General features: G+C 44.6%; 1 protein-coding gene across 1 annotated transcript in view; it reads left to right on the forward strand.

Moving 5' to 3' along the window:
* Positions 1 to 13421, forward strand: part of Fsd1l (fibronectin type III and SPRY domain containing 1 like) — a 76298-nt gene that overhangs the window by 955 nt on the left and 61922 nt on the right. The window lies entirely within an intron of this gene.

A 13421-nucleotide genomic window follows, 5' to 3' on the forward strand; every position in this document is an offset into this window, starting at 1 on the left:
AAGAAAAAAGAAATGGTATTAATAATGCAGCAGGGAAAACAAGGGTACGTCTAAGAGGCCATTTTTTTTAAATTATTATTGAATAGAAAGTGCAGAAAAGGCTTATAAAACAACTGTGCAATTTTGAACTGGATTCACCTTCTAGAGGAGTGATGGGGGTGTGGGGCATGAGTAATGTGATACATCAAACATTTACTATTGTAGCATTTAATAGATATGTGCATGATTCCGTTGTGTGTGCTTGCCTTGAAACTCATTTGGGTGTATGTCCAATTATTATCTCCAGAACTATTACTGTGATATCTTTTAAAGATATTATTAGAATATATTAAAAGTTTTTTGTATTTTGAATATGTATAAATGTAAAACATTCTCTGTCTAAGCTTGTAAGACATCACACAGCTTATTAGAGGAAAGGCATGTGGTATTTGAATGGACATTAGCAAAGGTCAAACGGAAGAGCAAGTGACTTGGGAATCCAGAAAGGTGAGTTGCAGGGTACAGTATATTTGTTAGCTGTGTGTACAGAGCAAGCCACCAATCAATCTCTTTCATTATCCATTCTCTAGAAGTGAGAAAATTGTATAGTATTATAAAAACGGGATAAAATATTCCATTAAGAAAACAGTATTTTAAAGTTTGTGAATATTTTATACTAAAATAGTCCAAGCATGGTAAAATACTAAAAGTGTTTTAATATAGATCATCTATCGGGACACTGAGGAATCAAGAGTTGGAGGTTGTGACTTCTGCAAGGGTGTGCCAGTAAGCTAAGGTTGGAACCAGGTTGTTCTCATTTCAGACAGTGTATATATGCACCCACAGGGTACCCTATATAGCTTCCCTAGAGGTAATAAAGAATTAACTGGGTTTTTTTTTTAATTAGTGCTGATGTATCTTATTGGAATAACTCTAAAAATCAACTTTTCAATATTAAAAGTATGTTGATTTCATTGGCGATATCAAGTAATCTTTGTAATGAAGAGAATTTGTTTTCTAGCTTACAGTGGATATCCAGTGTTAGTGCTTGTAATGCCTGCTGTTGCCTGACCTTCCTTTTATGAATTGCTGTAGAATAGGTTACTTGCCTCAAATAGTAATGAACTAAGATGGATACTCCTGTCTATTACATAAGACAGTAGTTTACTCATAGCATGAGATTTAGATACTATTTCCTGTTAAAGAATGTTCAAGTTAAAATGGTAGCAGAGACGATACCTCAGTATACAGAGGAAGTAAGTAGTTCATGCTGTAATTGGCAAGGAAGGCCTTCGGATTCAAGTAGTGAGTTATTAAGAAGAGCCAGTTCTCTGGTCGTGCAGTTTATGAGCTATAATAGCTTGGATAATTTGCCGTTAGTCTCCATTTCTTCACCTATAAAATAGAAATAACCACTGACTTTCTTTAAGAGTTATGAGCATTGTGTCCATAACAAGAAAATCACCTAACAGTATTATCTGTTAGCTTTTGTTAATCTCATAAACTCAACCTCAAAATAACGTTTTCCTTATCAAATTTGTTTTAGACTTCTTCGAACTTTCAGGTGTGTTTTCTACTTGTGTGTCCTTTAAGAAATTATGTCAGCAGGTGGTGCCAAGAAACAGTTGTTAAATAGTAATAGCAAGAGGATGGAGAGTTGTGATTCAGGCAGTCCTACAATAAAGACGTAACTGGACGTCTCACAGAAGCTTACTGCTGGCTCGTCAGCCCATGGGTCAGCCTCACCAGCTGCTTTTTTTTTTTTTGTCTGTGGAAACTGCTTGGACGTCAGTGTTTTGTTAGCAGCAGATGCTCTGTTTGAGTAGAGGAAGAAGACTCAGTTGCTATGGGTATGTAAGGCACACTGTAGGATACAGAAGCAGTATTATCTCCTAGAAATGAACAGAGGGATTTTGTTTATATTGAGTTTCTGGGACACTTTTGTGAGCAGGATGTGTTAAGGATAGGTGGCTTTGTTTGATCCTCAGACCTTTTGAATATGTCCTTAAGTGCTTCTGAGATAAAAATCTCAAAGGTTTCTTTACCTGACAAAATGTGCACATTCAGAGAAAACACTGAAACAAATAAGGACAGTTGTATTTTGGGTACTTTTTTTAATGTGGTAGTGCAAGTTAAATTTTGGTACAGATCACTGATATTCATAGAGGTTCCTGTTTCTAGGAAAGGTGCTTCTTAAAGCAACAAGGGTATGAGGGTAGGGACCGAGGAAGGATGTCAGCAAGAGCAAGAAACAATTTCCAATTGTTTTTGCATGCTCTTCCTACCTAGGCAGGAACTCAGAAGTCTCCTTTATACTACAGGGTAAACCTAGACTGGGGAGATCTGTATTTGGCTTCCTTATCTGTTTCTTTTTATATCCTGATACTGCTATACAGTTGAAAGACCTACCCCATAGCCACACAACTATCCAATTGACCCATGTTCATCGTTACTTGTTCTCAATTTAAAAAAGAAAAATAGTTTCTCAAGGAAAGTGAAAAAGAATGAAAATTGGGTATTGTTCTGCATCTGGTAGTGTGTCAGACTCCTTTGAACTCCCACAGCAAAGTTTTTCTATAGTTTGCAGTCACACAGCTAGCAAGTGGCTGGCAGTCTGGATTCAAACCAGGTGGTTTTTTCATAGTCCACACTTTTTCATTACCTCCCTTCAAGACTGAATTCTTGGCTTCTAAATACTGAAACAATTAAGGTAATTGAAATTTAAAATGTTAGTCCCTAATAGGGGCTGGAGAGATAGTTCTTTCTGCAATTGCAGAGGACCACAGTTCGAGTCCCAACACTCATATCCGGTAACTCACAACCACTTGTAATTTCTACTCCATGTTATCCAGCTCCCTTTTCTGGACTCTGGTCACCTTCATGCATGTACACTCCCCCCCCCACATACACATAATTAAAAAGAAAATAAATCTTTAAGACAAAGTATTACCAGGGACAAACCCTGTACAGTAGCAGTTTTGTTTGTTTGTTTTAGAGACTTGTCAGGTATAGTGAAGGATTGATAGCTGGTACAGAAGGTCTGGCATCTGGTCTGTCTTGCTGCCCCAGATAAGATCACTGTACTGCACCAACATCTTTTCTCTCTTTATTTCTTTTTCTCTTTGGAGGGTAGAGTAGGAATCTTACTTCTCTAAAGTAGAGCTGTAGACAGTGAAGTGTAATGTGAATGAACACCATATGAATGTTCATGATCTCATAGGTATCCTTGTTTTTTAATTGAACTTGGCAGTTTCTAAATATCTGATAATGAAGCAGGCTTTTTTTTTTCTTTCTAAGTTTCAACACAATGCTTCTTTGCAATGCTTGGCTGAATGTAAACAGGATTATTCATGCAGCAAGCACATATTGGATGTTTGCCATAGTGGTGGATATTCCACACTGACTGCAGTGGGCCATACTTTGGAGCAGGTGGATTTGTCAGTAGCCTTTGCTATATTTTCACCTCAGCTGTTTTTCCCAGCCTCAACATTCAGATATAATTACTGATATCTGTTGAATGATAGTGAATTAATTTTTATAAGTAATTCTTTATTTTTTAAATATAATAATTATTTTTTTTAAAGTGTTAGCATAGCCAGCCTATTAACCTCTGTTAGGTTACAAATACAAATAATACAAGTTTATTGTAGGAATTGTTAGTTATAAAAGTAAATGAAAGTAAAATCACCTATGATCCTGTACCTTGAAGATAACCACATTCAACATTTGATTTGCTGGTTACCTTTTAATGCAAATAAAACCTTAAAACATTAGGTATCATACTATGTGCACTGCTATATAAATTGCTTTTATATAATATATCATGAACATTTTCCAGTTTTTTACCATTCTATAGCACTTAATAACAAGTCAGCATAATGCTTTCGTATGAATGTGATTCTTGATTATACTTGATTACTACCCCTTTGTTGGATATTTATGTTGATCCCAGTGTTTTAAGGTTATAGGTAATACTGAAAGGAACATTCTTGTAGCCAAGTCTCTGCCTATATTCTTAATAAACTACTTGCCACAAATTTGGAGAAATGGAATGACCACTTACTTAAAATTCTTAAGCTATATTGCCCATTTGCCCTTCAGAAGGGCTGGATCCGGTGATGTTACTCTCCACAGTGCTTGAGTGCCTCCATCTGCGATGTCCTTGGGCCTCCCTGACCTCTGGTTTGCTTGTTAGAATAAGTGCGTTTTTATGCCAGTAGGGGTCTTGTTGCTCTACTCAGATGGACATTTGGAGTGTTTGAGTGCTGAGTCTACTGTCATAGGCCTGGGACCTTGAATGCTCAAGGCTTGTGGGCTGAGCCAGTGGACTGGGGCTTATAGCTCCAAACCTCAAAAACTAGAGGTTTATAGCCCCAGGCCTTAGAAGCCTGAGCCATCTAGCTGTCTGTGCTAGGTAAGAGGCTTACTGCCTCAGGGCTCTGATGGCCAGTGGCCCAAGCAGTAAGAGCCTCAGTTTTGAGCAGCCACAGCAGTAAACAGCAATCAGTACCAGACGTTTTTACAGGTCCAGTGCTTTGGATGTTAGAACCCTTAGTGGCTAGTGTTTTAGCTCTTGAGCTACACATGTCAAGGCCGTAAGCCTTCAAGGCTCAGAGACTCCTAGGCAAGCTTAAGTGAACAGTGCTTGCAGTCTTGGCCACCACCTTACCTTTCCACTTTCTCTGTACTTCTGTCATCCTTTATCGTCTACTGCCTTTACTTGTGCCACGTCTGTTCCTGTAGCTGTCTGGACTCGTCACTGTCTTCTTGGTGTTGCTGCTGTAGTGGCAGCCTCTCTACCTCCACTGCTAGGGCCACCGCTTGTTATTTTTCATGCTACCATCTCAGGCCATTCTACTTAAGAGTCATCAGTAGATGTGAAGAATGTATAATTACAACACTCGGGGTAGCACAGGAGGATGCAAAGAGTGAGCTGAACAGCTCGGTTATATAGCTAAGGGGAGGGGTGTGCTGTACAAATGAAGGAAAGTGTTTATGCCAGTCATTGCACCGGCTTCTGGTTCCACCAGTCCCTGCCTTATCCTGAGTTACTAAGGTGGTGATTGTCCTCCATCTTGAGTGAGAAGAGCTGCTTGTTAACCTGGCAGGAAACTTTCCAAGGCCAGGCCAGGTTGTCTGAAGTGGTTGTAACTTGAGTAAGGCCTCCTGGAGCAGGAGTCCTGGCTTCAGTTGTATTGATCCTTGCAGCCCGAGCATTCTTAGAGTCATTGTCAAGTATCCAAAACAGCCAAGCTACCATAAGGGCAGCCTGGCTGATTGCCAGAGAAGGAATGCCTAGCATAAGGGAAGGCTGTGCTCTGCTATTCAAAGACCTGAACAGCTGCTCCTGGTAGTTTAACCCATTGACAGAAAGAAAGAAAGAAGAAAAAAAAAAAAACCTTATGGGGTATTTACAATAAAGGCTTAAAGAAAGCTCATCACAAAACTAATATTCTCAACAGCATTTAACAGTGCCTATGCTTTCTTAGCCTCTCCCCCGGTGCTCTAGGGAGTGTTTCCCATTTCATCCATCTCACTTCTAACACCACTGAGTGGAACAAAACCTATTCAGTCTCTCACACGCTTACATGCCCTGCCTTGTAGATGGGAGACTCCTGTCTCCTCTTCTGACTCCCAGCTTACTCTGTTCAGGGTAGAAAGGCATGTTCCATTCTGGTTCTTTTACTATTATTTGGTTCATTCAAGACTATATTTACATTTAGTACTACTCACAGCTGCTCACTGAGTTTAGTTATTTTGTGATTGTCAGAACCATGTTGGTTCTCCTTTTTTACATTCTTTCATCAAGCCTGGACCCAATACTCTTGTTAATGTTTATAATAGCTATGCTCGACTGGTAAGACTTACTGTCCTAGCTTATCTGCTGGATGTGACTTTCTTTTTTTTTTTTTTTCTTTCCGAGACAGGGTTTCTCTGTGTAGCTTTGTGCCTTTCCTGGAACTCGCTTTGGAGACCAGGCTGGCCTCGAACTCACAGAGATCTGCCTGCCTCTGCCTCCTGAGTACTGGGATTAAAGGCGTGTGCCGCCACCGCCCGGCTTGGATGCAACTTTCTAATTTTCAATTCTCTAACTAATTCAAATGAGGACCAAGGTATGACATGATACAAGAGGCACCGTTCTGGCAGCAGCTAGATTCATTGATTCCTTTGCTCTGGTTACTAGAGCCTTGTCATTATTTCTCCAGCCCCCAATAGTGGCAGCGTCCTATGGTAGTAAAAGCTGAAGCTCCTGAGACAATGCCTGGGTTTGAACTGTGACTGTTGGTTGAGAGCTGTGTGACCTAAATCAGGTTAACTTCTGAAATCTTTCTGCAACCATAAATTGTTGAAAACTCTTATAATGATTTAAAAAATATTCCTGACATTGAAAGTGCTAACTAAATAATAACCTGTTTGAATATAGTAGTAGATTGGCCTCTTAAATTGCAGGTGCATTTGTGGTATTCACAGTGATTCTAGTTTTGTATATCTTAACTGTTATAAATATGAATGTAGAATTTATCTCAGAAGTCTCTTGGTCTGAGGAGCTGCTGATGAGAAAGCCCATGTGTCAGTATTTCTTAATCATGACACATGGATAATGGTTGATGGTATAAGGTAAAAATTGGGTTCTGATGGTTTGAGGTCATTTGTTCTAAACAGGGGAAGGTCATGCATCATAATATCAGGGGCTTGTTGCACTGGGCAGGTTTTAGATAAGGAGCCCAAGTTGGCAGAATTTTATTGTTGTTGTTGTTGCTATTGGATGCAGCTAAATTAAGACTCACATTGGAGTTATCAGATGTTGCTGAATCACATAAGTTAGAACAATGCCATTTCAAAGTGGTGAGCAAAGTAACTTAGCTTCCAACTTACAAAATGATGTGCAGGGTGCAATGATTGAATCTGGGCAGCCCTGTGGTAAAGGTTGTTCCCCAGCCTGTGACACTGAAGGAGAGGCTTGGTGGGAGGTTGTCAGGTCAGTGGGGCTTACCCCAGCGTGCTCAGCTCTCTCTTTGGCCTCCTGGTTTCCTCTGTCCAACACTTCTGCCATGATGACATGCTGCTTTTAGGCTCAAAGCACCGGCTCTCACCAGTCCTGTGAAACAGAAGGAACAGACCCTCTGTAGGTAGTACATATCGTAATCTGCTTTGATCAGTTCCAGGGTGTTTTCTTCAATTTTGAAGCACAATCTTAGTTGGTTTTGATGCTCTTAGATGTGCTGATTTCCCATATCAGATAGTGCAGTGTAATAGTTGATATTGACTGCTCTCATCTGAACTCTGAGTCTCTGGACAAGCTACTTGAACTTCTTAATGCCTTGGCTTCTTCTTTGGAAAGTGAGGATAATATTAATATCTTATCTTACAAGATTGTTTCTCATTTAAACTGTGTCTGGGTGTTTTGTTTTCCTGTGTGTCTGTGCTCTGTGTGCATGCTGGTTACAGATAGTTGTGAACAGTCATGGGTGTTGGGAATTGAACCCAGATCTTCTGAAAGAGCAGCTGGGGCTCTTAACCACTGAGCCATCTCTCCAGACCCATTTATAAGAATCTTGAAAAGATTAAGATGTAAAAAGTTTTAGCTGGCCTTGGCTCCTGACAGTATGAAAGTGTTGCTGTGCATTTGCCCAGTTTGTTGATTGTGTTTTTACTCCACAATATAAGTTGTGCTCCCTTGAAGAAAGTGCATTAGGCTTTGTACATCCCATTGATCCAGTCTGGGGATGGTGGCAGTTGTGTTTGTCCAGGGTATATAAACCCCTTTTTCTTGTTGGCTTAGCAGTTGTGCTATTAATTGATAGGCTTGATTCTGATGGCATAGTCTTTTGAAGTACTAGTGACTGTGCTACGTGACCAAGCACAGCAGCTAAGACTGCTCATCTCTGGAGGCATAATCTGTGCTTTGCCATGGCCACATGATGGGTATTTTTCAGAGCCTGTCTTCAGACCTGTATCATTTAGAACTTTTACTTATTACTGCCTGAAGTCTTAAAAAAATATAGCCATCTAAATAAGTAAGCTGCAAATGATTTATATGGCCTTTGTCTATCGATGTTTATCATGTTAGCCATAAATATTTGGAAGGTAACAGGAGGCTTGAGATCTGACATGAATCCAAGGTCCTTGTAGGCACCCTTTCATGCAGATAGGCTCCCATGGTGTAGATGAACAGTTCAACATGAGTGCCTTCCTTCACCATGAAGCCTTGATACTGTCACAGACACCACAATGCTTATCATATAACCTTTGTTTAAACAATACATTGTATGTCTTAGAATTGTAGTTATGAATGTGAGAGCTCCCAGGTGGGAAGAGAGTCTTAATAGAGAAACTCAAAACAGTCTACACATCTGGGAGGACAGGAAGAAAGTTATAAATTGAAGCAGGTGAGATGGGCCATAGGAAGATCATGAGGGCTTTATATGTTGTGTTCAGATTTTTTTCTTTATACAAGAGTCAGTGAGATGTCTCCAAAAAGGGTGATGGTATCTTATTTTAATAGAAAGTTAAAAACTGATTATTGTGAAGAAAGAATATATCCAAGGTTGGTTGAAAGTTTTGTTAGTGTGGGCTTTGGTACAGGTTGAGACATGATAGTGACTTGTACTGGAATTGTTAGTAACTAGCTAAAGCTATTTAGGATTTAAAGTGGTAGAACTTTGTAGCTATGTGTAGGTTATAAATCAGGGGAGGAAATAATGATATGTGAAATTTTTGAATTTGTGGCTGGCAGTGTCCTTTATAGAGCTAGAACACTAGAGTGGCTGCAGGTCAGTAAGGGAAGATGATGATCTGCTGACTTCTGAGACATCCAAGTGAGATTTCACGTAGGAAATGTCTTGAAATGGTCTGGGGCTCAGAGGAAGGCTTGTGCCTGAAAGTTCAGGTTCTTCTGCTCGGCACAGTGCCTGTCATACTCGTGGAAGCTTCAGGCTTTGAACTTGTGCCTCAGCTTTGTCAGTTCGTGTTTTCGTTATGAAAACTATTGATGAGCTTGGAAGTTCTGGAGAGATCATCTGGGGTAGTTGAATACAGAACATATTTGCCCTGGCATGTTGCCTATTGTGTTTAGAAACTACTTAAAAAGCAAACAGACAAATGGAAATGCTCTGACTTGGCACCTATTCAGTCTGCTCTCCTCCTGCATGTGTTCCAAAGTAGTCACATACTGTCTCTGTATATGAAAGACTCCCTGATGGCAGTCTTCCCTCAGGAGAGACCCTTGCCCAAGGAACACACCGAAACCACGAATCAGATGCAAACAGCAAGAGGCTTTATTCCGGAACACGGGTACCCGGGGCGGCACAGTCTCTCAAGAAGCTCAAGTGACTGGCGCGCGCACAGGCTGGAACAGAGGGTTTTTATAGGGTCGGGCACGGGTACAGAAACAAGAAGCCTGGTTACCGGGTTCTGATTGGGTGATGCAAATGAGGCCAGCTCTGATTGGATGAGGCCAGGTTCAAACCCAGGTCAGCTCGTGGTTTCTCCCCGAGCTTCTGTCTAGGGTACAGGGGGTTTTCCCGACCTTTTTCTGACCTTTTAGTTCCTCGCTCTGGGGCTAGGTGGCTGACTGAACTCCTCGGTACCTCTCAGGCCTTTCTTTCCAAAAGCAACTGAGCTAAGCTATGTTAGGCAGGGAGGCTGGGTGTCTTTCATTCCCCCATTTTCTTATTGTGGGAATGGAATCCTCCATTCATGGGGAAGATTGGTGACGTGGCTCGAGTTCCATCTGGTTAAGCCTTTGGTACTGCTGGGTTAATACCAAAGCCTGAACAATAGAGACGCGTTCCCTGATAAATTGGACAAGTCTACTTAGGATACAGGGCCCAAACGTCAGGAGGAGTAATAGAATCAGAAGGGGTCCCAGAAGGGTGGAAATGAGGGTGGTGAGCCAGGGGGACCTTCTGAACCATCCTTTAAACCATCCCTGTTGCTCTTCAAAGAATTTTTGTCTCTGTACTAATCGTTTTCTCAATTTAGCCATGCTATCTCATACCACCCCAGTATGATCCGCATAGAAGCAACATTCCTCTTTAAGGGCGGCACACAACCCTCCCTCCTGTAAGAATATGATGTCGAGTCCCCTTCTGTTCTGGAGCACTACTTCAGAGAGGGAGGTCAGGGATTTTTCTAAGGCGCTTACTGATTCCTCTAGGTCCCGAATGTCCTGATTAATGTCCTGATTCATGGCCGCTTGGAGCTGTCTGAATTGTTGGGTTTCCATTAGGGCGGTGGTGCCTGTCCCTACCCCGGCTGCTATTCCTCCCATAGTCAGCCCTCCCCAATAATAGGGCCAGAGTGAGAGACGCCGGCCCTCTCTTATACCGATAGGGCCTCATCTCAAAGTGTGGGTAAATCTCCTCTGGTGTATGGTATACAACTCGATGAGCGTATAAAAATCAGAGGTAGCATTGAGGGCTGAGGCTGAAACGCAGGGGGTGAGCCCAGTATTACATGCCCAATAGGTACCATTAGGGCCGGTGACATAACCAGAGACAGCGCTTATGGATAGGATACATAAGTGTTGGTGGGTGCGGGGGACGCTCCCTAGACATAGCCCTTGTCCTGACACCTCTGAGATTGTGAGCTTAGGTTGGGCTGTCCCTAGGCATTGGCTTGGAGGGGAACTGTGGCCGTTAGTATAATTACCCTGGGTTGCTATCCCCTCGCAGTAGGGAGGCTGGGAAACCAGACACAGCCAACACTCCTGCGCTCTATTTGGGCAGGTCACATTTAAGGCCTGGCAAGCCCCCGCTAGCAGACCCAAGAGCCGGCCTCCGGCTCCCGGCCGGGGCGGCCTGGCAGTGGCCGGAGTTATACCTGGGCTGGTAATCAAACCGGATCGAGGGGCAATCTTCGGGGGTGCCGGAACAGGCAAGGAGGGGCGCTTCGGATCAGAGAGAACCTGATTGGGGCCTACGGGGGCAGAGGCCTCCTCAATCTTAAGTTTGATGGTGAATCTTATGCCCCGATCATATCCGTTTTCGTATAACCTGAGCCCCCAAGTGCGCCCCCGTTGCCAGTTTCTATCAGCCTTCCCCGGGCCAGTGAAAGTTATGTTTAGGGGGAGTGAGAGCCCGGGCTTGAATTGGCTGACCTCGGTGGACCCATCTGAGCAAGACCCCCCGCCTGTAACCTTCCTGAAACCTCTATTGGTCTGGATCAGGTCCCAGCTTGAGCTAGGACTCCAATATGCTGCACCAGTGGTCCCGCAGCCCCATTGGGCACAGAAGAAATCTCCTCCCCCCCCCCCCCCCCCCCCCCCGCATTTCTTGGCGAGGGCCCAGCCCCTCCCATCCCCCCCGGACAGACATAAAAGTCCGACAGGGCGAATCTACATCTTGCTTGAGGGTGACGGCATCCCGGATCCGGCCAATGCACCCCCCCCCCCCCCGGGTGGGTGGAGGAGTTTAAGGCATCTGCCAGACCGTTTCCCCAGTTTGTGAGATGACCTTATTTTCCTGCTGGGTCGGTCTCCCCGGCAGCCTTCATGTGAGAGGTGTGGATCCATGCAGCAATCCCGTCGACCCTGAGTGCAGTGGGGGTGGTCAGCAAGACAGCGCAGGGCCCCCTCCACCGTAACCCCAGACTCCCGGTCTGGTGGCGCCGGACCCAAACGGAGTCCCCAATCTGGAAAGGATGAGGGACCACCGGCCTGTCCAGCTGCTCTCGGTAGGCCCCAGCCAAGGGCTTCCAGATCTCCTTCTGCACCAGCTTGATGGAGGGCTGGTGGCAAAAGATGAGATATCAGGATGGAGAAACCTCATGACTAGAGATGGGGCCCCATATAGAATTTCAAAAGGGGTTAGGCCGTGCGGCCCAGGAGCATCCCGGGCTCGGTAAAGAGCCAAGGGAAGTAGGAGCACCCAATCTCTAGTGCCAGTTGCAAGCGTTAATTTGGTTAAAGTTTCCTTAATTGTCCTATTAGCTCGCTCTACCTGTCCTGAACTCTGGGGGCGGTATTTCCAATTAACCCCCCAATAATTTGGCCATTTTCTGACTTATCAGAGAGACGAAGGCAGGCCCATTGTCCGACCCCAATATATGAGGCATCCCATACCTGGGGAAGATCTCTTCCAACAGTTTCTTTGTTACCATATTAGCCGTTTCATTCTTGGTTGGAAATGCCTCAATCTATCCACCAAGGCCAGGAGGTACCAGTACCCATAGAGTCCGGGTTTAATTTCTGTGAAGTCTATTTCCCAATGTACACCTGGGCGATGCCCTCGTTGACGAGCCCCTTTGTTTAGATGAATCTTTCCTGCTTTGACCTGAGCACAGGCTGGGCAGGTGGAAGTTACCTGCTGAAGCACCCGGTCCTGGTTTAGTAGCACAGTCCCAGTATTTTCATTGTATTCTTGCTCAAATGGGTCAGCGCATGAAGGCACCTCAGCATATATCGGGTATGGGAGGTTGGCATGACCATCCGGTTCCCTAGCATATAGGCTTGCCCCTGAGAGTCCCATTCCGCCCCCATTTTCTTTGCTAGCTCATGGTCTTCGGGGCTGTATGGCATGGGCTCTCTCCCGGGCGGAGGAGGCTCCGGAGTGTCCTGTATAGCCATTAACTGGCTGCTCCCTGTTGGCTGGGATGCCACTGTCCGGGCGATCAAATCCGCCAGCCGGTTTCCCTTGGCTATTTTGGAGTTGTCTCTTTGGTGCCCTGGGCAGTGGACAATACTAAGCTGGAGCGAGAGAAACAGGGCCTTCAGGAGGTCCAGGATTTCTTTCTTGTTCTTGATCTCCTTACCTGCGGATGTTAGCAGGCCTCTCCGCCGGTAGATTTCACCATGGACATGTGCAGTGGCAAAGGCGTATCTGCTATCTGTATACATGGTGAGCTTCTTACCTTCTGCCATCCGATGGGCCTGGGTGAGGGCGATCAGTTCCGCTCGCTGGGCCGAAGTCCCAGGCGGGAGGGCCGAGGCCCATACCACTTCGGACTCAGTGGTGACAGCTGCCCCAGCCCTGCGTTCTCCTCCTTCCAGGAAGCTGCTCCCATCTGTATACTAGACGACGTCTGAGTTCTTAAGCGGCCGATCCGTCAGGTCAGGGCGGGTGCCATGTGCCTCGGCCAAAATCTGGAGGCAATCATGCTCTATAGATGGGTTAGGCAGCGGCAGCAAGGTGGCAGGGTTAAGGGAGACTATGGGTCCGAACGTGACCCGGTCTGAGTCCAGGAGTAAGGCCTGGTAATAAGTCATCCTGGCGTTGGAAAGCCATCTGTCTGGCGGTTGTCGGACCAAGGCCTCCACGGCATGGGAGGCCAGTACAGTCAGGGGCTGGCCTAGGGTCAGTTTCCCGGCATAATGGAGAGTATTGTCTCTTTCCTTGCCTCCGTCAACCATCTCTGCCCCCCAGTCAGGGTGTAGCCCAGGTAAGTAACCTTGTCTCGGCAAATTTGTGCCTTTTTGGCCGAGGCTCTGTAGCCCTTCTGTC

The sequence above is a fragment of the Peromyscus eremicus genome, chromosome 2, assembly GCF_949786415.1.
Source record: "Peromyscus eremicus chromosome 2, PerEre_H2_v1, whole genome shotgun sequence".
Taxonomy (NCBI): domain Eukaryota; kingdom Metazoa; phylum Chordata; class Mammalia; order Rodentia; family Cricetidae; genus Peromyscus; species Peromyscus eremicus.